Source organism: Ostrea edulis, chromosome 10, assembly GCF_947568905.1.
Source record: "Ostrea edulis chromosome 10, xbOstEdul1.1, whole genome shotgun sequence".
Classification (NCBI taxonomy): domain Eukaryota; kingdom Metazoa; phylum Mollusca; class Bivalvia; order Ostreida; family Ostreidae; genus Ostrea; species Ostrea edulis.
Genome location: NC_079173.1, coordinates 5478360 through 5504464, shown reverse-complemented (window position 1 = coordinate 5504464; position 26105 = coordinate 5478360). Strand labels below are relative to the sequence as shown.

The 26105-nt window shown below is 34.4% G+C and overlaps 2 long non-coding RNA genes across 2 annotated transcripts in view; both read right to left on the bottom strand.

Moving 5' to 3' along the window:
• LOC130050896 (uncharacterized) overlaps positions 1-26105 on the bottom strand; it is an 80819-nt gene that overhangs the window by 2739 nt on the left and 51975 nt on the right. The window lies entirely within an intron of this gene.
• Positions 18159-22561, bottom strand: LOC125682250 (uncharacterized). The gene is made up of 3 exons (XR_007372496.2): positions 21905-22561; positions 20880-21028; positions 18159-18684 (listed from the first exon to the last, which is right to left on the bottom strand). It is a non-coding gene; the product is annotated as an uncharacterized LOC125682250 (long non-coding RNA).

Genomic DNA, 26105 nt, shown 5'->3' with positions numbered 1-26105 from the left:
GTTAAAAAATCTGAAAAATAATATATATTTTACATTATGACCCCTGGGTCGAGGCCTCTGCTGGTGGACTGTTAGTCCCCGAGGGTCTCTACAGCCCAGTAGCTAAGTACTTCGGTACTAGTTTGAAAATACGGATGTATATTTAATTGGTTATAAAATTTAAAAATTCATTTCAAAATTAAGGATTACCTCCCTCATGCATAGCTCTTATCCTTGGACGAATTTGGCTCCACTTTTTTGGCACGCTGTTTTTGGCTATATTTAGCTCTAAAACTTCATAGTTATTTCGGATTTCAAACATTTCGGTTGAACATCACTGAAGAGACATTATTTGTCGAAACGCGCATCTGGTGCATCAAACTCGGTACCGTATAAGTTTTACATTAAAATCAAATTTAGTTGATTAGTAGAAGAATACCCATGTGTTAATAAAATGGCCACACTTAATGCAGAGAGTTAATTACACATGGTCGTTGACTACACTCTTTTCTTTGTTATTCGTGATTTTTTTTTTAACTTCTTGACATTTTACTGCTCACAGTTCTTCAAAGAGATAATACTGCTCATTTTGCCCAAAAATCACAAAATAACAACTTTCCTAGAGTTTTCTAAAATTTTGTTGCATTATTGAAGGTATGAACTTAACCCTAACCCAACTCTAAAGTTGAAAATTCTCGTTTAAACCCTAAAATTAAAACTTTTTGATGAGTCTTGCAAAAAATATCGAGCCTCCAACAATAATGTACAGACGCATGACCACTGACAAGGAACAGTGCTGCCCTCCAGTGAGAGAAAGCGAAAATAGTTAGATCCAGTATTTTGACATACTATGCGAGAATAACGAGATACAACATACACGCGAACTAAAATTTACATGTGGATTAGTATGACCGTAACCAAGAGCTACGAGAAACACATGCAGGTCTTTAAAAGTAAGTGCTATTTTTATCTGAACACATCGCGCATTTGTTTGTCAAAAATAGGTTGGTCAATAGGGGTATGGAATGGTTTCCGTTAAGGGGATGATTTATAATTTCTTAATTATATGAAAAGTAAGTGTGGATCCCTTAAGGGGTATTTAAATACGTTTCTACATGACCAATTAGCTGTCATTCTAAATCACGTGAGATAAAATAACCATGTAAGCATGAAGAAACATTTGAATTCCGAATGATCTTCAAAGCATAGCTGAGAGCACACTGATGCGTTCAATGTTATAAATTGACAGTATCAATATGATTCTATAGGTGTACATGATTTTAAACAATACTTGATTAGAATATGAAAATGAGCTGTAGTGTGGATCCTTTTGTCTTTCATCTCCGATGATATACTGCTTTTGAAAACAAGAGGCCCACAGGTCTTATTGGTCACCTGAATACTAGTGAAAAAGTATCACCATTACTCCCACAGGCTATGGAATCTAGAAAAAAAATCCTGTTCTGAACATCTAAGCTAAATTCTAATGTTCAGCAACAGTATAAAACAAGATGCGTTCTGAAACCTTCACTGCCCTCAAAAGTGCCTACACTGAAAGGCTTTAAATAATAGGTGTATTAGCATTAAAACATCAAAAGCTATGACTAATTTGGACCCATCCTAAATTCATAACCCTGAGTTTTAAAATTCACAATTTTTTGTACATCTTTTTTTGCTATTCATAAGTATGCATTTAGATTTTATACAATAACAGTCAACTTACACATAAATAGTATATACTAAGTTTTGCCCTTCCTGGGGTCAGAACCCCTACTCTGGGGATCATCAAATTTACAATTTTGGTAAAGGACAGCCTGCTCTATCCATTTAGTTTCAATTTAGTATCAATAGCACTAAAGAGGATGTTATTTAAGTGTTTTTCACATAAACGCTACATGTATATGCCAAGCTTGGCCCCGCCCTGGGGTCAGAACTCCTACCCCAAGGATCATGAAATGTACAATTTTGGTAGAGACTTTCTTGCTCTACATCAATATGCATTTAGTTTTTCTTACACGTGTGCGATTCTTGAGAAGATTTTTTGAAAATTGGTCAATTTTGGGCAGTTTTTGCCCCGCCCCATAGGCCCCATGGTTGCAGGAATCCTGAAATTTACATTTTATGGTCCCTTTGTTCCAAATATGTTTCATACCAAAATTGAAAAGAATTGGAATGATAGTTATCAAGAAGTTAAAAATGTCTATTGTTCACCGTTTAATAACGGACCATTTTGGCCCCACCCTCATACCAAAAACCCCTACCCCTGGAATCATCAAATTTACAATTTTGGTAAAGGACTACTTGTTCTTTCTAAATATCTATTTATACTTTCAATTTAGTATCAATAACACTAAAGATGTTATTTAAGTGTTTTACACATTTAGTTTTTCTTACATATGTGCGGTTCTTGAGAAGATTTTTGAAAATTGGTCAATTCTATGCAGTCTTTGGCCCGCCCCTAATGCCCCAGAGGTGCTGGAGTCCTGAAATTTACAATTTATGTCCCCCTTGTCCTAAATATGCTTCATACTAAATTTGAAAAGAATTGGACAGGCAGTTATCAAGACGTTAAAAATGTTCCATTGTTAACGCATGACGGACGACACACAACGCACGACGACGGACGACAACCAATTGCAATAAGTCACCTGAGTAAAAAAACTAGCTGTGTCATAGCTATACAATTGCCTTTACTCAAGGTTCATCATTTTACAAAAAAGAGAAGATTTTTCCTCTATATTACTATGTAATACTTCTGATCCTCTAATATGACTCCACCATTTTTGATCCCCTATTGTAGTCCCATCTTACTCCGTGGTGCCATAATCTGAACAAACTTGAATCTACACTATGTCAGGGTATTGGAATATGGGCACACAGCTTACGGTTACCTAGCAGCCAAGGCAAGCAAGTATTCCCATAGGAACCAGGGTGCTACAGTTTTTCACCTGCGTACCTCACAGCAAAGTTTGGCAAGTATTACTATGCAGATACTTCTTGCAAAACCAATTATAATTTATATCTGTAAATCAACTGTTCTACAAATGGCTGTTAGTAATTCATATGGTATAGGGCCTATATATTAGAGTCACGTCATGTTTAAACTCCATTTCATATAATTTGTATATGTTTACCCCCCCCCCCTTTTTTTCTATTTCTTGTAACACAAGCACCGGTCATGTAATAAGTTACCACCGTTTCACTCCCAATTGCAGATAAATACCCTTTACTTTCCCATCACTTTGTAGTAACTCTGTATACAGCAGCATGCTTATTGTTGTTATCAGGCAATCGTTATTCCATTACTACGTAACCTCTACATTGAGGAAACCCACTACCCAATTCTGCCATTTGGTAAAGTCAATATTAGGCAACATGTGTATCAACAACCACTTTTTAGTTCTGTCGTCGGTTCATATCCTATCACAACACATAAGTTTAAGCAATATACCCAGTTGGTAGTGGAGGAAAATTGGCATCAATTCCAGTTACCCATACTACACTGATAACTTAGGGTGCACTTCACCCCTTAGCAAAACACATGCATGGTGTTGCCTTCATAATTGTAGCTCCAGTACTTGGCTATTTTTTTAATAGTATTTACGCATACCATGCATAAATCTAGGTATAAGGCAGTTGCTCTGCTTGGCAATAGTAGCGACGGTTTGCACTCTCCCGTGTCTCCCGTCCGAGTTGGTCAACGTGTTTTCCCCTTCTTGAAAGCGGAGTCTTTCATTGGTTTGCAGTAATTTGTACATGTAGTATGTCTGGGTTGGATCAGAATTTACACACACACCCGTATGTTTCTGTCATCCCATTTGTCATAAGTTTTCTTGTTCACTCCACGTAGGACATCATATGATCAAGGTGTAAGCCAGAATTCTTTCTGTGCCATGCCCAATAAAAATTCCTACGTCCTTAGCCAATGCAATTTATGATGAAAAGGTTAGAATATAGTATTCAGTTTTCAAGTTATCCCTAAGTGGGTCGACTTTTGGACAAATTGCCAAAAATATATTGTAAATTAACGTTCCCTGTCCAGAGTTAGTCAGTTTTCCACCATTTGGGATACTAGATTTCTTCTTTTTGAAAAATTGGTACACGTGGCATGTCTGGGTCGGCTCGGAATTTACACCTGTTTAAGTGCAGGTCTTTCAGACTTGTGTCAGAGATTTTCCTGGTTCATGTAGTTATATTGGAAACTAACTTTCCCTGTCCAGAGTTGGTCAGTTTCTTCACTATTTGGGAGACTAGATTTCTCATTTTTGAAAGCAATATTTCATTGGTGCCGACAAAAAGTGGTACATGTGGCATGTCTGGGTCTGCTGGGTATTTACATATGCTTAAGTGCAGGTCATTCAGACTCGTATCGGATATTTTCCTTGTCCAGGTGTCAGGGATTTAGTTCTAAGTACATCTCAATAATCAAAAGTCATAATCCACATATTCACCCTGCCATGTCCAATAAATTTGGACTTTGTTCAATTTGTCATTGTAAGTTGTCATTGCAAGCTGTAATCACATGCATTTATCTTTGTAAATCAGTCTCGGGTAGTCTCAGATAGCATATTATTACACCATTCACAAACGCCTTGGCGCCTGTGGCGCTCAGTGTGAACCTGTGGCTCTTAAATTCCCCTTGGGGAAATTGATGCAAATAGTTCTTGCCAAAAATTTCTGCGTAATTACCTACAGGAGATGGCCTACATCTAAAAGGTGTTTTGGGGTCTAGGGAAATGACCAAACATTATATCAATGTTTATGGCGGGTCTGGGGGGCATTGTGGGACATTTCTCTCCTGTGTTTCCCTCATCTGTCAATCAAGAGGGCATGTGTGGTGAAGAATAAACCCTCGGGTGTTTATTGGGGGGAAGAATAAACCCTCAGGAGTTAATATGTTTATTGGGGAAAGAATACCCCTCATGTAAATTGAAGTCCACGTGTGTCTGCCAGACGGCGGCCCCTCCACCTCTTTTAACAGGAGGGGAGGCTTTCCGTGGAGTACTCAGTGTCAGCAGTACTATCAACCAGGGAGCAATTCTTTGGGAAATAGGGTAAACAGATATGTTTTTAATAATTTAGAATCTGCACTACCTAATAAAGCTTATCTATAAATTTCATCTTTTCTGGCCCAGTGGTTCTTGAGAAGAAGGTTTTTTTTAATGACCCTACTCTAATTTTACATTTTCTTGATTATCTCCCCTTGGAATGTGGCCTAGCCCTTTATTTGAACAATTTAGAATTTTCTTTACCTGAGGATGCTTTCTGCCAACTTTGGTTGAAATTGGCCCAGTGGTTTTTGAGAAGACAAAAATGTTAAAAGTTTACAGACGGACGGACGCCGGAATACGGAATACGGGTGATCAGAAAAGCTAATTTGAGCTTTTAGTTCAGGTGAGCTAAAAAGTGATTGGTAAGAGTTAGATAGTCTCAGAAATGATTTATGTATATGGCATAAAACTTTTTTTTCTTACTCTCATGCATAACCTAAATTCTCTTTCACAACGTTTGGATCACTTGCATAGGCAACGTCATTTACCTCGCATATTTGTTAAATAATACACAAATAAAGTCCAAATTTTGCTGCAAAGGTCTCAAATATTGTGAACTAATGGTAAGTATTGACAATTATATTTAAAATGAAATAGACACAAATTCCTGTCGGTAAATACGATTTTCTGACAGCGTTTTCGCTCCACCGACCCTCGCTTCAGAACAAAATCATTGCTAATCGATGACCCTTGCATTTTTTAAGAGTGTAAAACAATAGACAATAGAATTACTCATCGAATCACATTCTTACATTTTAATTAAAATCTCAATAATTGCTTGCATCGAGACAATTTACCATCTATGCATGTGAAATTTGGGTAACGATTGCATAACCGGAAATCGATCTCTTTTGATTTCTATACATAACCTCTTGTTATGCAATTGATCGATTAGCAGGCGTGTTGTGTGCCTCCATAGTCTTTTGTGGGACTCCTGAAGTACTATAAAAGAATAAGTTAGTCTCTATTGCGCCCATGTGATAAATAAAATTTGGAATTTCAGGTGAGGTTAATTGACTTCAATATTTTATTTTTTCTGTCATCGACTTAGCTTAATTTGATCTATGACTACGATGTTTCAGTTAAAATGCATCAGCAAGGTAATTGTCCACTATGTGTCTAACAATCACAATCACCAGTATATGTTTGTTAATTGATTTGAAAATATTGATTTTAATCGATCATTTGAAAACATTGAATATTCTGTCTGCGTACTCTCAGTACTTTGATTATTTTCCTTAGTGGCTGCTTATTGACTGCTCGTCAATGGCTGCTCATATTCAAGTAAATGAAATGAAATAGAAAAAAAATGCAGATATATATGCCAGCTAAAAATGAATAAATAAAAACCACTGCATGTATATCCTAAAATAAAGCTTCTAAAGGATCGTTTTTTAAACTATGAAATTTGTTAACACTGGTATATATATAAACATCAGATACATGTAATTATTCACTCACCAACAAACCTCATATAATCTTTTGATTTTTCTATACACGTGTAAAACTGTAATCGACATATACACACTACTAAATAGCGGGGTATGAAATATTGACACAATGTTAAAAAGAATGACAGATGGTGCTATGGCAAAGTAAGAGTTATTCCCATTTAATCAGATATGACAAATTACATTTAGTGAAATTTATCCAAGGAAAGCATGTTTCAGTGGTCATGCATGATAAAAGAGAACTTGTTGATCATGTACCCGGCCCGGCGATGCCTGGTCACTCTACAGAGAACTTGTTTATCATGTATCCGGCCTGGCGATGCCTGGTCACTCCATAGAGAACTTCTTTATCATGTACCAGGCCCGGCGATGTCTGGTGACTGGGGAAACTGATATGGAAATCTAGAGAGAAGTTTACAAATTGCGTGTCCTGCAATACGTAGAATAAAAGAATTTTAACAGAAGCTGTGAATTAGTACTTTATATAAATACAGCGTCAGATATTCAATTTTCATCGAATCTTGATCAGGTAAAGAAAGAAATTCGTAATCAAAATCAGCATGTAAAGAATGAATTAATAATAATGATAATTATTATTATTATTATTTATATAGCGCCCTATATGACTATAAATGACCACTCTAAAGCGCTACACACAATAAAAATGATACAGCATATTATAAAAGTAGAAAGGAAACCATAATAGCATTAAGACATAATATCAAAACAATGCTAGAAAAACATCAATAATAAGAAGTAAAATTACTACAATCTAAAACATGATATGCATGAAAAAAAGTTCCACGCCGTACAATCAAATGATATAAAATACAATAGTTGAAATGAATATACTATACACTTGAAAAAGTCATGTTAAAATGATGGTAAAGAAACCATAAAGATTTAACCACCTATAATACTAATAATATGCAAGTCTAAAATGGTGTGTTTTTAAATGTTTTCTTAAAAGTGTTCAAATTCTGACAACGGCGGAGGGTATCAGGCAGAGAGTTCCAGAGTGTAGCTGCTGCCACATCCAAGTGCCTGTCTCCATATATGGAGGTTCGACATCTAGATCTAACTAATGTCAGTTAATTTTTAGTCAGCCCTCGGACTGACTAGTTATCATACGAAGAACTTCAAATGCGCTTGCGCTCTTTGGAATTGTGGGCAGTAAAAAAGAATTCTGTGATCTGTGTGCATTGATTTGCAAATATACAATATGTTGTCTACAAGAGATATCTTTATTTGCAGTTAAAATAAGTCTTACAAAACGGACACATTATTTTCCTCGCTCAATAAAAAAAAAACTGGTTTAAATTAAACTGGTTCCCACTTTGAAGGTAATCTTTAAGTACGTCATTCCTAAGAACTTCGTTACGAATTAAAAAATTCCTTTTTATTGATTTTACGATTAAAATTTATTCTTTACACCATAATCATATCTGTTATATCAGTAGAAATAGGAACATTTTAATAAATGGAAAAGTAATTGCATAGAAACTTTCAACGTAAACTGACAGTGTTGTAGGTTCTTCAATCGGAACATCACCCGGCCTATTCCGGAGAATAGTGTTTATTCTCCGGAATAGGCCGAGTGATATTCCAATTGATAGGTTCTAAAGTAAACTGGTTAATTTTAACTGGTTCGCAGTTCTTACCTGTGTTTTACGCAGCGAAGTATATCAATGTAGATAAGATCCCTGTATATGATGCTTGGCCCCTGAAACTATTTCGTTGAGTAATATTAGTTTTATCTTTACGTTCATATGTACATTTGCAGCGAAACATTGGTGTATTCTAGATTTTTAAAGCATTTTAACAATCAAGGCACCTGTACGGACGATCCATTTTTACACCTGTTTTCTTAAATATTTCATGATTTTTAAAGTCATGCACTTTAAAAACTTGCCAGATTTTGTATTTCAAATGTTCATTTTTAATCATATCAATTAAAGGCTTTAATATAGCTAGACTGTTATGGAACAATATAATGAAATGGACAAGGAAACACAAATTCGGCGATAAGGGCGTCTCACCCATTGTCTAAATGCTGTATCCGAGGGTGCTTTCACCAACGTCCGCAACCTGAGTATAAAAGAGAAAACTGCGTCGCATCTTTCATATAAGTCATTTTGTTCTGTGCAAGGGATTACTTTGAATTAGTGACACTATTACATAGAATATTCTATCGTAATGATCATGTACTACGGACCCAGTCCAGAAACGCAGGTTACTTTAACTATTAAAATAAAAGCTGAAAAGATTATTTCTTCCAAAAGAAATAATAACGTTTGCTAATGCTGAAATACATTCTAACAGGTATAAAAATCCAGTGGCTGACTCTCTAAGTTGTTTTTCAAAAGCTAAACTTGTCAGATCTTAGGGGACGATTTGGTTGGTAAACAGTGATCACCTCCTCCAAGTATTTTGGTGCCATCTTCTGAATCACCTTATATGAGTAGAGGATAATATTGTATTGGCTGCACCTGTCAATAGGAAGCCAATGTAAAGAAATCAGCACTGGAGTTATGTGATCACTTCTCTTGGTACGAGTGATGATTCGTGCTGCCATATTCTGTATCCGCTGCAGTTTTGCCAAGTCGGTTGTGTTAATACCGAAGAACATTGGCGTAGTCGATCCGAGATGTCTTATCAATTAATAATTGTAATTGTAATTAAAAGATTTATATAGCGCCCTATCAACATTAGTTCTCTAAAGCGCTTTACAAATGTGAAAGAAAAGATAATATAAAATCGATGTGCACATACATGTGAATAAAATATTCATAGTGTCAGAATTAAAATGCATAAATATTATTATTAATATATAGCGATATGATATGATTACCCTAATAACATATGAAACAATTTAAAACAACCCTTAGGAATAATTAAATACATAAAAAGGACATAGGCATAGTAACAAACAGCAGGGTTTTTTTTTTTTGTTTTTTTTTTTGGATATGAATCACGCCAGACAGCATTCCACTCAGTGACAAGTACATTGATAAACAAATGTTGCATGCTGAATATGAAATCCGCGTGGGTTCGAAGAGATCGCGTGGTATGGCTGTTTGTAAACAATCATCGGGTGTTGTTAAAACGTGGAGTGGAAAATGGAACGGAACATAAAATGCTTAGTTGATATTATAGGGGTAATCGACATTTTGTAAATTATATTATGAATGAGGACAGCAGAAATGTCATTGGAAATGGGAAGTCATCCTTATGTGTCATCGTTTCATATACTTCATAAGTTATATATGTATACTTACATTGTACATGATGTATTCATGTACGTATTTTGAAATCGTAATAACGTACTATTCAAGCCAACGCTTGTATTTACTACCCCTTATCCCGGAGTTGCCATTTTCTGACACCCTCTCTAACACCAATTGTGATAGTATGTTGTTTCACAAATATAAAGAAAATTGAAAATGAATAAATTAAATGCCGAAAAAGAAATAACTTATCAAATTTTGTTATTTCTTCTCTGGTATTCACCTTGAGAAATGATTTTACAAGCCTACCCAATTAATAAGATGTTTTAATTCCCCTGAAAACAACATAGGAAGGATAAAGTTACAATGGCAACCTCTTTTTTATGTTCTTTGGCTGTTTTTTTTTTTTTTTTTTTTTTTTTTTTTGCTCTCTCCCTTTTTTGTGAAAATGGGATCGTCATTTCATAACTTATTCTTTCCATTCTCTGCTCATAGATATTGCTGTCACAGTGCCGTAATTACAATATTCTTGTAACAACTTCTAACTTTTATACAAACATTTACCTAATGCCTCTTTCACACGAAGAATTTAACTTGCATTATTCGGACCGAGTATCCTACCTGTGATTTGTATGAAATAGACTACTGAAGACAGATTAACAATATCAACTGTTGACTGTGCATGAAATGAATCTACCTCTGTTGATATGTCACATTATCATGCATCATACAGGTATGCATTGTATTGATAAGAAAATGAAAACAATGATGAGGCCTGTGGACGTTGTTGTGTATTAAACTTTCGTTCAAAGTGTGTTCTGGTATAGCAATTTTACCGGTATTAAACTATAATACTAAGCAACGATATTTAAGCCCTAACTTTTTATTTAAAGATAACGCAATGTGATTTTCAAATTTGATAGAATTCTCCTACAAAACCAATATTAAATGTAGATATTATTTCTTTGTTGTAGTAAATTATGAAGAATGAAGTTTTACATGGAAATTCAAGAAAATCAAAAAATTGTCTTGGAATGTGAAGATAACGAACAGTGATCAATCTCATAACTCCTACAAGCAATACAAAATAGATAGTTAGGCAAGCACGGACTCCTGAACACACCAGAGGTGGGATCAGGTGCCTATGAGGAGTAAGCATCCCCTGTCGACCGGTCACACCCGCCGTGAATCATATATCCTGGTCAGGTAAAGGGAGTTATCCGTAGTCGAAATCAGTGTGCCAAGAACGGTTTAACAATTGGTATGAAACATGTCAGACAGCATTTGACCTAATGATAGGTTGAATTGACGAACTAGATCGTTATAACGACCATAGAATTTGTGAAATGCTGACTTCAATCGAGACTGCTGAAACCCCAGTGCCACCAGGTTGTTAGTACATTTTGTAGCTTGCCTCGATTTAAAAACTGACTATACGCAGAACAAGCTGTCTCATATCGAATCAGTTGAGATATTTAAACAGCATATGCAGGTGATAATGGAATATTGCTACATAAAGTTGACGATGGAGAAGCTGAAATCATATCGTTGTGATAATATCGTTGTGATAGAGCTGAGTTCTCAATTTGCTGTTAATGTCTACTTTCAATAAAATATCTAAGTATGAAGCAGAAATGGACGACTCTGTGATGTCTTTTATATCTCCCTCTCAAGGATATATCAAGTCGACATATGAATGAAAGTTATCATTATTAATAGACAAAACGTGGTCGATATATCTAAATGTCGATTTGAAGGCCACAGCGATGATTTTTTTTTTCTTCTCATGTAGTAGTTTTTGAATAGCATTCAAATTTATGTAGATCTAAGCCTGATTTTCTTTTTTTTATTATCAAGTACCCCATCTTAATCCTCGCCTAAAGTGTCAGGGGCCCCTGGATTGGACACATCTATAGCACAGTAATTACAAAATTATATACATGTGTCAATTATTACATATAGTAAAGAAAATAATGTTATATAGTACATTATTGTGTATAATTAGAAACAGAGAAAATTATTGGCTGCGATAATAGTGTTAAATTAGGAAATTTGATTTCAATGTTTTATATAAGCGGGAAAAAAAACCATAGCTCAAGGTATTCTAATTCTACACACGAGAATCCATCGTTTACCCTGGGCTACGCTACGAGAAGCAGGGTACTTCAAATAATGAGTTTCTAGGTCATATAAAGGATTCATTGTTACATGATATTATATAACGTAAATGGATATTCATAATGTACAGTGGATGCAAAAAGGGGCACCATGGATTGAATACATTTATATAATACAAGTTCTCGGCATAATTAAGAAATTATTTGAGAAAAGGAAATTTACTTTCACATGTTTTAAGAAGTGTGATACTAACAAATTGAAAATTATAAACAGTTTAAAAAATACAAGATAATTCATGTAAAAATCCAAGTTAGATTAATTCGATTTAACATTTCTTTACAATGTGAGATATATTGAGATTATACACTTACACGTAGATTTGATTGAGATAATGAGGTATACTTTTGGAGATTTCTTCAGGCGAATGCAAATATCTTCGGAATCATTTGAGAACATTGAAATGTTATGAGGCAAATGTGTGAGAATTTATCAAATGATTTAGAATTGTTTTCGAATTATTTGAAAATATTCTTGAGATTGTCGAGAAATACAACTACATTTGATCGATATGAAATGATGAGGCATATTTCTAACATTTTATCAGAGGAATGAAAATTCTGTTGGGTTAATGGTTTTTAATGTTTCCCTGAATGGTATTGAGTGGTAACATTGTGTTGAGGAAAAACCAAATACTCTTCTTTTTAGATCATTAAAATAAAAATGTGCACTCTTCACATATCAAAACGAGTTTGTAATTTATTCCAACAAACGTTTTATGCATAAAATGTATATCACAGTAAATGCGTTCATTTCATTAATTTGACAATCTCATTACCTTATAAATCATTTTTACAATCAGGATCGAATAAATCAACCAACAATATGGAATACTCTAAAACATTTTCATTTTTCCATTTCATGAAAAATATTTCATAAGGAAATCCCCATATTAAATACTAGTTTAGCATGCATTTATAATTGTTTAGAAAAGTGTACCAAACTTCTAATACTTTATTCTTTCCTTTACCTAGCAACTGCAGCAAATTATTGACTATTTTGTTTTAATATGTTAATAGTACTATCATAATTTGTATATTCATACATCATCATCACAAACCAAGCCTAGCTATTCTCAGTGCTTTCAGTGATTTGATTTCATTTAGCTATCCCTCGTCATAGTAGAAAAAACGATTCTTACAATACTTCAACTTGGGCTTGGGGTAATTTATGGAGTGGAGTGGAGTCATGGAGTTGTGGAGTCGTGGAGTGGAGTCAATCAATACAATATTCATGTTTATCGTGTATAAAATATACATTTACAAACCACAACACAGGACTTTGATATAGAAATGCTTACAAATAAAATTAAAAAAAACATGCATTACTGAATGCAGAAACTGATCATGATTTTGCAACTCTTAACCAGTAACCTTTTGTTTGAAATTTAATTACTGAGTGCGTGTATTATATAATCAGCCCTGGAATGTAACACAGCTACTCTTTGATCTACTTCACACTGTTGTGGACACAGTTTAATTGGACTGGGCCCTTATCACATCTTTGAATAGGTGTCCCAGATAACTATTAACTTTATTAAAAAAAACAAGATTTACTCCTGTCAATTGATCAATAATATTGATAGGTTATATCAATCTATAATTGATCCAAAAAAATCCTCAGCTATTTTAATAAAAACAAATGAATTTAGGAAATGTCATTGCCAAGGCCATGCATTTACACAGTGTTAAAATGATGAAGAGATTATCTGACATTGCAGGTCATAAATTTAACCTCATTCTGGGTGCTTGTGACAGGAAAAGTTTCCTCACACCTAAGGGGATGAAGGGGCTTTGACAGATGTGTGTGCAACTAAAGTAGAACAAACAGATTGAACCAAATTCCAACGCACCTATTTGTACCGGATGCGGGTGTTGAGTTACATTACTAGTGACAGTTGGGGGATAATAAAGTTATGAAGCACAGAGACTCCTCTCCATAACTCCACAACTCCACTCCGCTCCACTCCATAAATTACCCCAAGCCTTCAACTTGGTGTAGAAAGACGAGATCAATTAGGCGTCCTTGAAATTGCCCCAGAAAAACAACACCATGACGATAAACTGTACTAGTACGCAGACGACAGGAATATAGCGCGTGTTGAGGAGAATTGGGTGAATGCCCGCTTGTTTTGAGACACTGCTGTAAGTGAAGATATCCGTGGGTTTTCATCTAAGTCAAGTTTCCTCTTGTAACACATCTTAACAATTACAAAACTTCAGATTGCAATTCCGTTCGTGTCGACGTCTAAAAATACAGTCAAACATTTATCATACCGTCAATTTAATGCAAATTTCCAAAACAATGTACAAGCATTGTGTATTTTCAATTGATAAGATTTCTTTACTTACATGATAGGTACAATGTAGGTATGGATGTTGCTATTAAATTAATACAAATAAAATAAATGAGATACTTAAGGGAGAACACGGGACACGTTGGGAAGGAGGACATTGAATTAAAAAGAAAGCGTTATCTTGAATATTCTACATGGAAGGATACTCTGATTAATGAAACTTGGAGTATAGAAATCTGTAATCAAAATCTGTATGTAAATAACGGCTCAATGATTAATATGAAACACGCCGGACGACATTCAAACCAGTAATAAATATACTGCTAAACAAATTCTGCATGCTACTCAGAATAAGGTATAGAACCCACACTTACCTAATCTCAAAGTAAACTTCTAGTGAAATGACATTCTGATGTAATCTTGATATATATAATATTTATTTAAATAATCGGAGTGGCAGAGCGTTCGTTTTGTAACCGGGAGGCCGTGAGTTCGATCCCAGCTCGTGTCATGGTCGCGTCATACCTACAGCGTTATAATACATGTGTGTAGTGATCGTGATCACGTCATACCTACAGCGTTATAATACATGTGTGTAGTGATCATGATCACGTCATATCTACAGCGCAAACTCCCCGTCGAGGCCTCATTACGTTACCTACGAATAGACCTCTCCTATGTGACGCAGCACAATATACAGATTTGTATATTGTGAGTCCGCGATTATCACGCAGGCAAATAACACTAAAGAAGTAGTTCGCAGTTAAAAGTTTGAAGATATTGATATTAAGAGCATTAATATAAAAGTATGGATTTTATTTTAAACATAAAATGATCAAAAGATCATTAAAAAGTAGGGAGACTCTGTTCAAATTATTGTGTAAAATAATGAACTTGATGTTTACGTTCTTGTTTTGAAAGTTGTTTACGTTTGACGGTATGTTTTTTCGTCATTCTACAGTGACGTCACAGTATACGCGGCCTAAGAAATCGCTATCCCATAATGCCTAAGTGGAAGAGTTTGGTTTGTGAGCAAACGAACTCTGGTAGAAGTTTGATCTACAGCGTTATAATACATGTGTGTAGTGATCATGGTAACGTCATACCTACAGCGTTATAATACATGTATGTAGTGATCATGGTCGCGTCATACCTACAGCGTTATAATACATGTATGTAGTGATCATGGTCGCGTCATACCTACAGCGTTATAATACATGTGTGTAGTGATCATGGTCGCGTCATACCTATAGCGTTATAATACATGTATGTAGTGATCATGATCACGTCATACCTACAGCGTTATAATAGATGTATGTAGTGATCATGACCACGTCATACCTATAGCGTTATAATACATGTGTGTAGTGATCATGACCACGTCATACCTACAGTGGTATAATACATGTGTGTAGTTATCATGGTCACATCATACCTACAGCGTTATAATACATGTGTGTAGTGATCATGACCACGTCATACCTACAGCGTTATAATAGATGTATGTAGTGAACATGGTCATGTCATACCTATAGCGTTATAATACATGTGTGTAGTTATCATGGTCTCATCATACCTACAGCGTTATAATACATGTGTGTAGTGATCATGGTCACGTCATACCTACAGCGTTATAATACATGTATGTAGTGATTTCCCCCTCGCTAAAATCATGGGTCTTTCGGATATGACATTGAAAACGGAGGCCCTAAGCAAAGGTCTAAATTTATGGTACTTTACCTACAGGTGGTGACGTCTGAATATGAGTGAAGAAATGTTGACAGGACGTAACAAAAATCAGTCAATGATAGCCATGGAATATAAACATATTTAATTTGTTTAGTGACGAATCATTTTCAACCAAAAATGTCAATTCAATGATTTGGAAGTCTAGTGCATTTAAGGAGGTATGCTACACCAGAGAAATTTGATGTAGATGAAAAGTGTAGGATATGTACAAAAATATTTTGAATTTGAAAATTTTCAAATTTACTTTATTTTGTCAAAAAATACAGTTTTAGTAGAAGGTAATCTGAAAAAAATTTAAAACCCCTGCTGGACTCGAACCTGCGACTTACAGTTCAGCAGTCGGTATTCTAACATACTGAGCTACTCGGCTAGGTATTTAAATGGAAAAGGAAAAGTCAAATATTGCTGATATCGATTTTGTCATCCATGTTTTTAAAGGAAGTCAGCCATTATGACGATGTAGAGTAATACTTTAATTATCAAAATACACGTGGAAACAGTTCCTAAATCGTAACTGGCTAACAACACAGACTCGTATCTTCACTATGACGTACAATTCGAATTGAATTATTGACGAAATGTGAATGAGCTTGTTTTGCGATTCAGTAGAAAATGATGGTTTCCGAAATTGAGGAAGTGAAATATTACATCGTCATATGTCTCTAAACATGGAACATTACATTTGTTTTGTATCAAATTGAATTCGCTTGTGTGTTTCCAGAAGTTGGTGTTTGCCAGAATGTTAATTTTTCCTTTTTATGGAATTGATGAGTTTGATCACGTCACTGACTTTGCTTATTTTCATTTAGCTAGTTCTCATCAAAGCAGGAAAAAGTTAACTCATTATAATAACTGTAGATCCGCTATAAAATAGACGCATTTAAAGTTGCCCCAGAAAAACAACACCATGGTGATAATCGTTACTGGCACACAGACGTCTGGGCCCATATTTACTAAAGTTCGTAGACGTAAACGTAGCGTAAATCTAGACGTAGCGTACGTTTACGTGTAGGACGGTATTCACTAACAGTCGTAGACGTAGATTTACGTCAGAAATAAGCGTAACTCTACGTGTGCTATACTAGTACACGTAAGCTGATCGTAACTTTAAGAATAAACAAAGCAAATGGCGACTTGTCATTTTTATCGATAATTTCTTGCGTAAAGACCTTACAAACCCTCTAGATGCACACAAGCTGGTTAGTAATACACAAATTAATTGTATTTATTCAGATTATCGTTTTCTTTGAGATCATCTGCAATTGTGCGACAATTCTCTAAATTTTGAGCCCGATCTAATTTACCTTGTTGCGGATCTCAGTCTGATTTAAAATCAAACCTCTCACTTCGCTCGATATACGGACAGTCGCTGTCCGTATATCGAGCAAAGTGCGAAATTTGATTTTAATCAGACTGGGTGGATCTAACCTTGCCTTTAGAAATAATTGGGAAGCTTTTTATTTTAGTCATGCAGGTTATTTAAAAAGAATATTTGCCATTTATCTTATTATATAGGGTAGGTCTAGCATCTTTCAGGGAAATACTTTTTTTTTAATTTTCCAAACATGGTAGAATTAATGTATATATATATGCAATCAAACATGCAATGTTTTAGATTTGAAAAGAAGAGAGTCACTGTGTGTACAAGAATGCATGGTGATTGACAGCTATAGAAAAACTATTTCTACTTATAGATATGTGATCTTTTCTCTGTGGTTATAAGCAAATATTGGTAGTCCAAATAGCTATTTGTTACATTGTAACTTACACAACAGGGAAATGAGCCTCTAAATAAATATTTCTTTAAAAAAAAAAGATATGCATTTCATTCCAAGAATACAATTTTGTGTAATTTGTTTCAGAGAACAATTGTGATGCCTACTAGTGTAGTCATGTGTAGACTTTCAATCTTTCAGAGTGCCATTTCCTTTAACTATAATCCTACAGGAGTCAAACCTTCATTGATAATGCATATATATGAATCTTTCTACCATTCATGATTTGTATGTAATTGACCTTTATATGTGATCAGCTAGGTAAAAGTCTTTGCAGTGTATATTACCAAACTCCAAGGATGATGCCTTCAACATACATATTATTTTGTTGAAGCCCATCCCCCCCTCCAATTTACAAAAAATCTCACTGATAAAAGTTCATTCTGAAGGCTTCTCACATTAAACCGACATATGTACTAATGCTCCTCTTTACAAATTTTAACCCACCAGACAACTTTGTTGACAAATATTTAAGATTTATTTATTATGTCATCTTTTTAATATCAAGATGTTAAAATCATTCTAGAAATGGAAGTAATACATGTACATGTCAATATCAATAACAACATGAAAATTCATCTAAAAAGTTATCTATTAACAAATATAATTACATGTACATAATTGTATGCATAACAATGCATGTACATGTACTTAATTTCTTAAACATGTATTGTAAAAAAAATTCTATTTTGCTGAATATCAAACTTTTTTTTATTTTACTGTCAATTTTTAAATGTCCATATGATATAAATGAATAAATAAATATATAAGATGACATCAATGTAGCAGATGGACCATCAGCATGGATTGATCAGTGGGTAGAGTACCACACTACGGGTCATGGGTTATATTCTCAATCCTGCCATATATTTTTGAATCATTCCTCTGCTTGTCCTTTTACACAATCAAGGCAATGGAAGATGAGCATTTCTCGGTTTCGCAAAAGATTTTTCAGGCCATTACAGCAATGTACCCATAGACCTAGAAAAATAATAGTATTACATTGATTTAAATAAACAACTGTCATTACACTGCAATCAAATTTCATAAGGCTTGAAAAATACATGCAACATAATTGTTAGTTAAATAAACTGTAAAATTGTGATAATACTGATTTTATTTACATTATATTTATCTACCGTACACCATATCTGGGAAGATATCATTAAGTATCACCTACAATTTCTAATTTTAATGATTTATAACCCAAGAGCCCATATTAAGAAAAAGATTTCAAATGACTCCAAGGTCAACTTTAGTATTTTTTCATTAACCATTCCCCTTATAATGAAATTGGCTTCTTTCCAAACCAGAAAAAAATACTTTTTAACCAAGAATGGTAAGTTTCAGTTAAGGTCATTCACGTTTATAAATAAAAGATAATTTTTTGTGATATTTCAGGTACAATTCACGTGCATTCTATTTTCTTTCTACAAAATTATCAGGTTTAATTAGTCTAGAGTTAACATATTTTGATAGTTCCTGGTTGTGGCAAGTAAAAATGTAAAATCAGCTGATATGTACTGCAGTACGGTATATGAATGGGATTTTACTGTAGCAAAGAAGGTGAGAAAAATCTTTAGCAAAATTGAGTATTGAACCTGGTACCTTTGCACTAAGCTACTCAGGCTGACATATAATACATGGTAGTACAACATTATAAATTTAAAGGGGCATATTTGCTGTGAAAGTGATGGCAACCATTTTTATCTCTCAAAATCTCCCAATGGCAAAGGACTGACTAATAAAAATATTTCTTTAGTAAAATAAAAAAAAAAACAACAAACAACAGAAACCTAACAAGAGGCCGACACGCCTTATAGATCACCTGAATACTAGTGGAAAAGTATCATTACTTCCATGGACTATGAAATCTAGAAAAAATTTCCTGTTCTAAATATCTAAGCTAATTATATTCTAATGTTCAGCAACAGTATAAAACAAGATGTGTTCTTAAAATTTCACATCCCTCAAAGTGCATACACTGATGAAAGGCTTTAAATAGGTGTATTCACATGAAAACATCAAAAGATATGACTAATTTGGACTCATCTTAAAGTCATAACCCTGGGTTGTGAAATTCATCATTTTTTGTACATCCTTTTCTGCATTTATATTTTATACAGTATCAGCAAACTTACACATAAATACTATATACTAAGTTTGGCCCCACCCTGGGGTCAAAACCCTTACTCTGGGGGAAATCAAATTTACAATTTTGGTAAAAGACTACCTGCTCTATCCATTTAGTTTCAATTTAGTATCAATAGCATTAAAGAAGATGTAATTTAAGTGTTTTATACACATAAATACTATATAACAAGATTTACCCCGCCCTGGGGTCAAAACCCCTACCTCGGGGATCATGAAATTTACAATTTTGGTAGAGGTCTGCCTGCTCTACATCACTATGCATTTAGTTTTTCTTATATATGTGTGTTTCTTGATAAGAAGATTTTTGAAAATTGGTCCCCCTTGTCCCAATGATGCTTCATACCAAATTTGAAAAGAATTGGACTGGTAGTTATTAAGAAGTTAAAAATGTTCAATGGTTAACGCACGACGAATGAAAACTAATTGCAATAGGTTACTGAGTAAACTCAGGTGACCTAATAAAAGTACATTTGATAACCGCTTTTAGTGTAAAGAAATATATAAAGAAGAATTATTGGCTTGCAAGATAATAATTATTTAATCACCAAAATTACATATATTCATTTGCTTGCTTTGAGATTAAAAGGTGTTTCAAATAACTGAATACATGTGTTATTACTGATCAGAAATATATAATATAGAGCAATTTTTATTGAGTGTTGATTAAAAATTTTGGTGACAAAATTACAGCTATTATTTTGGAAATCATGCAAGAATTTTTAATATCGAGGAGATAAAAAATAATTTCAAAGAAACATAGTGTATGTCCTTAGATTGGTTAAATTTCTATTTGCCAAAAAGGTGAAGATATGCTTAGACAGACAGGTACGAAACTTGCAAAATGGACAAACTTTGATCATAAAAACTCAAAAATTTATGTTCTTAAATCTTTGCCTATAAAGGATTTAATCATCAATGCATTACAAAAATCATTACATCATGTACCATAATTTGTTTTAGATTTTTTAAAACTTTGTAAGTACAGAAATGATTAAATGTGTACAAACAGTGGATATACTTACATCATATATATGTACTGTACATCTTGCATCCCAATCCTAACCCTGAGGCATCATGGAAAATCTTTCAGGAGAGGACATGAAGAGAAATGCATCTAAATCAAGGAATGCTGCTGTCTGTTGGCAATTTATTTCTTGACCACCTTTATGACCTTTTGAAAAATAACAGAGGTCAGCTAACTTGGATATATATCTAGTGCATGTTACATGTATATCACACCTAATATCTCCAATTAATATATAGTCAATGTTATTCTACATTAAATAAATTAACACTGACTTCACACAGTTGTACAACTGTATTTGAATGCGATTTTGTTTCACAATATTTTCTGAAAGTTTTGCACATGGATGTGCACAAGCAATAATTGAAATGATGCTAAAAGAGACTGTAACTGTTCTCATCTGGTACCGAGTCCATTCACCCTATCTACCTGTTCGCCCAGAGTATATATTGTTAAAGCAATAATAATTTTCATATTTTATAACCATGCATTCATGCAATAGAGGGGCACGTACAAATCACACATTTTAGAATTAGTGCCTGTATATATAATGTATATTTCAGATTCATTTTTCACCAATATTCTTGTTTTTCTTTTTGCGAAATTATGTGAATGCATGTGCGTACTTGTGTACAGGTAGCTATGATACTGCTTTGATGTTGTCCCAGTCATAAAATTTAAAAAAATGGGATAAATAATTTTGAATTTCAATTGTGGTATTGTCAAAAGTTTGAAGTTACCATGTACACAAATGAGCTTGTGTCTTAATGTGTTAATAGTGGGCACATATCAAATTGTAAATAACTAACACATATGTATATGTGCTCACTATTTAGAAATTAAGATCCAGGCATTATAGCAGCTACATAGGTTGAGAACAAAATGAATAAGGGACTGTGATTTTACCATGTGTGTCATGTACTGAATCCCCTTGAAGTCAATTTAACATTATTTAGGGGTCTAGTGACGAGTAGTCAGTGGTAAAACATTTAAGGTTATTACTACACAAACAACTTAACTTACTTGTCAGTCCATGCCGACTTCTTTTTGAACACCTACAGCATCGCAGATCCATGCACAAGTCAAATGCGTTAAATTTGATGAACCTTCCATTTGGATTTGTAAACAACACTGAATAACGGTACAGTTGATCGACATGCCGTTGGCAGGCATACGTATACTTTGAAATTCGTTGCTTTCTCACAAAGTTCTGTGTTCTTTTTCGTTATAATGCGGCGGTAGCGCAGGGAATTCAAAGTAAATGAGCAAATTCACACTTTTTACGCTTCGAAGTGAAAATAGCCACTGCGCACGCGTACGTGCAATCGTACATCGTAAGTTACGTTGCGGCTACGAACGGTTTTGTAAATACCATTTCACGAGTACGTAACTCTAATCTTAAGTCAGACGTAAATCCTACGTTTACGTCTACGTCTACGAACTTTAGTAAATATGGGTCCTGGAGTACAGCACGGGCTGAGAAGATTTCGGTCGATTACACGTGTATTTTGATTCACTGTTGTATGTGATATTCATTAAGCCAAGTGCCCTCCTGCAACACATCTTAACGAATAGAAAACTTGACATTGCGAAATTCCGTTCGAGTTAATTCTAAATATAACAGTCAGCCGAACTTTTGTGATGTTGTCAGTTTAATCCTCATTTCTAATAATAATAATAATAATAACTAGACACTCATTACTAGTAATGAGTAGGTCTTCCGTTTGATCACTTCCGGTAAAGAGCTTTCTGTTCCTACGAAAATCATTCAAATATATCGGAGAATGTACTTTAACAATAAATGAGAAGTGTATTATCGAATTTTTTACTCATTTCTTGTAACTTCCGGTGACGACCGGAAGTACTATTCAGATGTGTTTTCCTGTAAATGACAGCGACTCTTTACTGTTTATATTCCCTGAAAATTTCACGTCTCTATCTGAAAGAGTTCTCAACAAAAAGAAGTAGACTAAAGAAAGAAAAATTAGTAGGTTACTACCGACCGGAAGTCAATTTTGAAAAAGAAAATTGTCAAAACTCTAGAAGTTGATACTATTCTTAAGACATGTGAAAATCATATCAAACACTTCAAATATAAGCGAGATTTATGGGGACAACGAGATGAAAAGTAAAAAAGTATTTTCTCAAGAAACCGGAAGTAGTCGTTTTGACTACCGACGGGGTCAATATTCTTTTGACACTTTGAAAGAGACTTAATAAACTAGTATAGGTTTCAATTTAAAAGAAAAAATTTGAAATTTACGATTATTTCAATCACTTCCGGTGACGACAGGAAGTGACGGTCACATGTTCAACACCCTATTGCATGCTTACAAACAAAGATTGATCATCCCTGAATATTTGATGAACCTATCTTTTACCCTTTCCAAGAATAATGCTGGACAAAATCTCGTTTGAGAAACAGAAAATCAGCCATATTGTCCTACCGGAAGTGAATTTTGGAAAAACAAAAATAACCACAGCAAATTTATTTCATAAGACATTATTCCTGAAAATTTCAAGAAAATATACCCAGCCATCTCTGAGAAATCACTCGAAGAAATCGGAAAATCGTCATTTTTTCAAATACTTCCGGTATAGAGCGGAAGTGGCGGACGAACAAATTGAAAAGATGTGTACAATGGCCTAATGCTAGTTGATCAACCCTACAAGTTTCAAGCGTCTATATATATTCATTATTGAGAAACTGAAAAAACAAAGTTTGAATTTGTCCACCCCCTATCTCACGACCGGATGTGAATTTTCGAAAAATATTTGAAGTTACTCTAGACATTTATAGTGTCTACAATATATGTTAAATACAAGTCAAACACTTGTTTAGTAAACGAGATTTAAGGCATTGAAAAGGAGAATTTGACAAGTTTTTCCTTAATTACCGGAAGTCGACGTTTCGACTTCCGGTGGAGTCAACGGTTTTCAATACTCCAAAAGACACCTGATAAAGTGGTATAGGTTTCGATTCAACAGTTACAACTTTAATTTCGTCTGGAGGTATTTGTATTCTCTATCATCCCTGAAAATTTCACGAAAATCTATCCAGCCATCTCTGAGAAATCTTCAGTGAAAAAAAAAAGAATAATAATAATAATAACTAGACACTCATTACTAGTAATGAGTAGGTCTTCCGTTTGAACACTTCCGGTACAGAGCTTTCTGTTCTTACAAGAATCATTCAAATATATCAGAGAATGTGCCTTTTCAAGACATGAGAGGTGTGTTAATGAAGTTTTCACCCATTTCTCGTAAATTCCGGTGACGGCCGGAAGTAATATTCAGATGTGTTTTCCCATAAACCACAGCGACTCTCTATTTTCTATATTCCCTGAAAGTTCCACGTCTCTATTTGAAAGAGTTCTCAAGAAAAAGAAGCAGAGTAAAGAAAGAAAAAGTAGTGGCTTACTACCGACCGGAAGTGAATTTTGAAAAATAAAATTGTCTTAACTCTAGATGTTGATACTGTTTTTATGATAGACTACACAATTGTCATGAGAAGAAAACCATTACAAAAATTAAAAATCTAGTATATGGACCACTATCGCAAGGTTTAACAGATAAAGAACAGGACTACCTGACAAACTTTGAATTCCGAGAGAGTCAATTCTATGGTTTACCTAAAGTTCACAAGTCTAAAATTATTAAGGATGCCATAGCAAATTAAAATAGGAGGACCAAACTGTTCAACGCAGAGACTGAGTCATTTATTGGATATACTTTTAAAATCATATTGCCAAAAAGTACCCAGCTTTGTAAGAGACGATCTGGATTTTATAAATCATTTACCTACTCAGGTCACCTCCAACACTAAACTTGTCACTCTGGATGTTATTAGTTTATATACTAATATTCCTACAGAATTAGGATTGGAAGCGGTAAAATTCTGGATGGAAAAATATCCCGATGTACTTAATGACAGATTCCAACAGGATTTTATTTTAGAAGCACTAAAATTAGTTCTAGACAACAACTCGTTTGCTTCTTCCGACCATCATTACCTCCAAACTAAGGGAACTGCAATGGGGACAAAAGTCGCACCTACCTATGCAACATTAACCATAGGTTATCTAGAACATAAGTTACATGATCAACTATGTACGTTGTGGGGGGCAGAATTTGCAAATAATATACAGTCTAAATGGAAGAGATATTTAGATGATTGTTTTATCTTGTAGGATGATGATGTCGATAAGTTATCGGAGTTTTACGATCTACTAAACCAAATGAACTCGGATATCAAATTCACGATGGAAACAGATGATACGCAAATGCCATTTCTTGACGTTCTTATATCAAAAGAAAATACCAGCTTAAATACGGATATCTATTATAAGCCCACAGATACAATCCAATACCTGCATTTCGGATCGTGCCATCCCCACCATACTAAAACAGCTATACCATATAATATCGAAAGAAGGATTTGTACCATTGTCAGCAATATCGATACGAGGGATATCCGCTTGGAGGAATTAAAATTGTATTTATTAAGCCAAAAATACCCAGAACAACTTGTAGACGATGGAATAAGGAAGGCTAAGGAGTGCGATCGGATGCAGCTACTTTCAAACACACGATGTGCTAATGACGGAGAAATAATACCATTTGTACATACTTATAATCCGAGAAATCAAAACATCAATTCAATTGTTTATGAATTAAACAGGCTACTTAGAGAAGATGAACAAACAAAAGGCATATACAAGAACTGTCGTTTTATTAGCAGTAAACGCCAGCCCAAAAATCTTAAGAGAATACTTTGTTCCTCCCAATTAGATGACCGTGCGTATACAGTGTCAAAGTGTACGGACCCTCTATGCGGTACATTTGACTACATTACAGAAGGAACCAGTTATAATTTTAACGGAGGAGAATTTAAAGTTAATGCTAACATGTCATGCGATACAAAGGATGTCATATAGGCCATCACATGTCCTGGATGTAAGGAATATTACATTGGTGAAACTGGCAACACTCTCCGTGCCCGTGTACGTGTACATAAGCAGCACATCAGTACACCTGAATACAGACAAATCCAGTTAAGTGCACACCTGGAAACGTGTGGTAAAAAACGATTTAACATTTTCCCATTTTATAAACTCAGATGTGCCAGTGCTATTCAGAGACGGGACAAAGAAAAACATTTCATTGGTATTCTAAATCCAAAACTTAATAGTCTTTTATAATTGCCTATGATTTTCCCGTACTT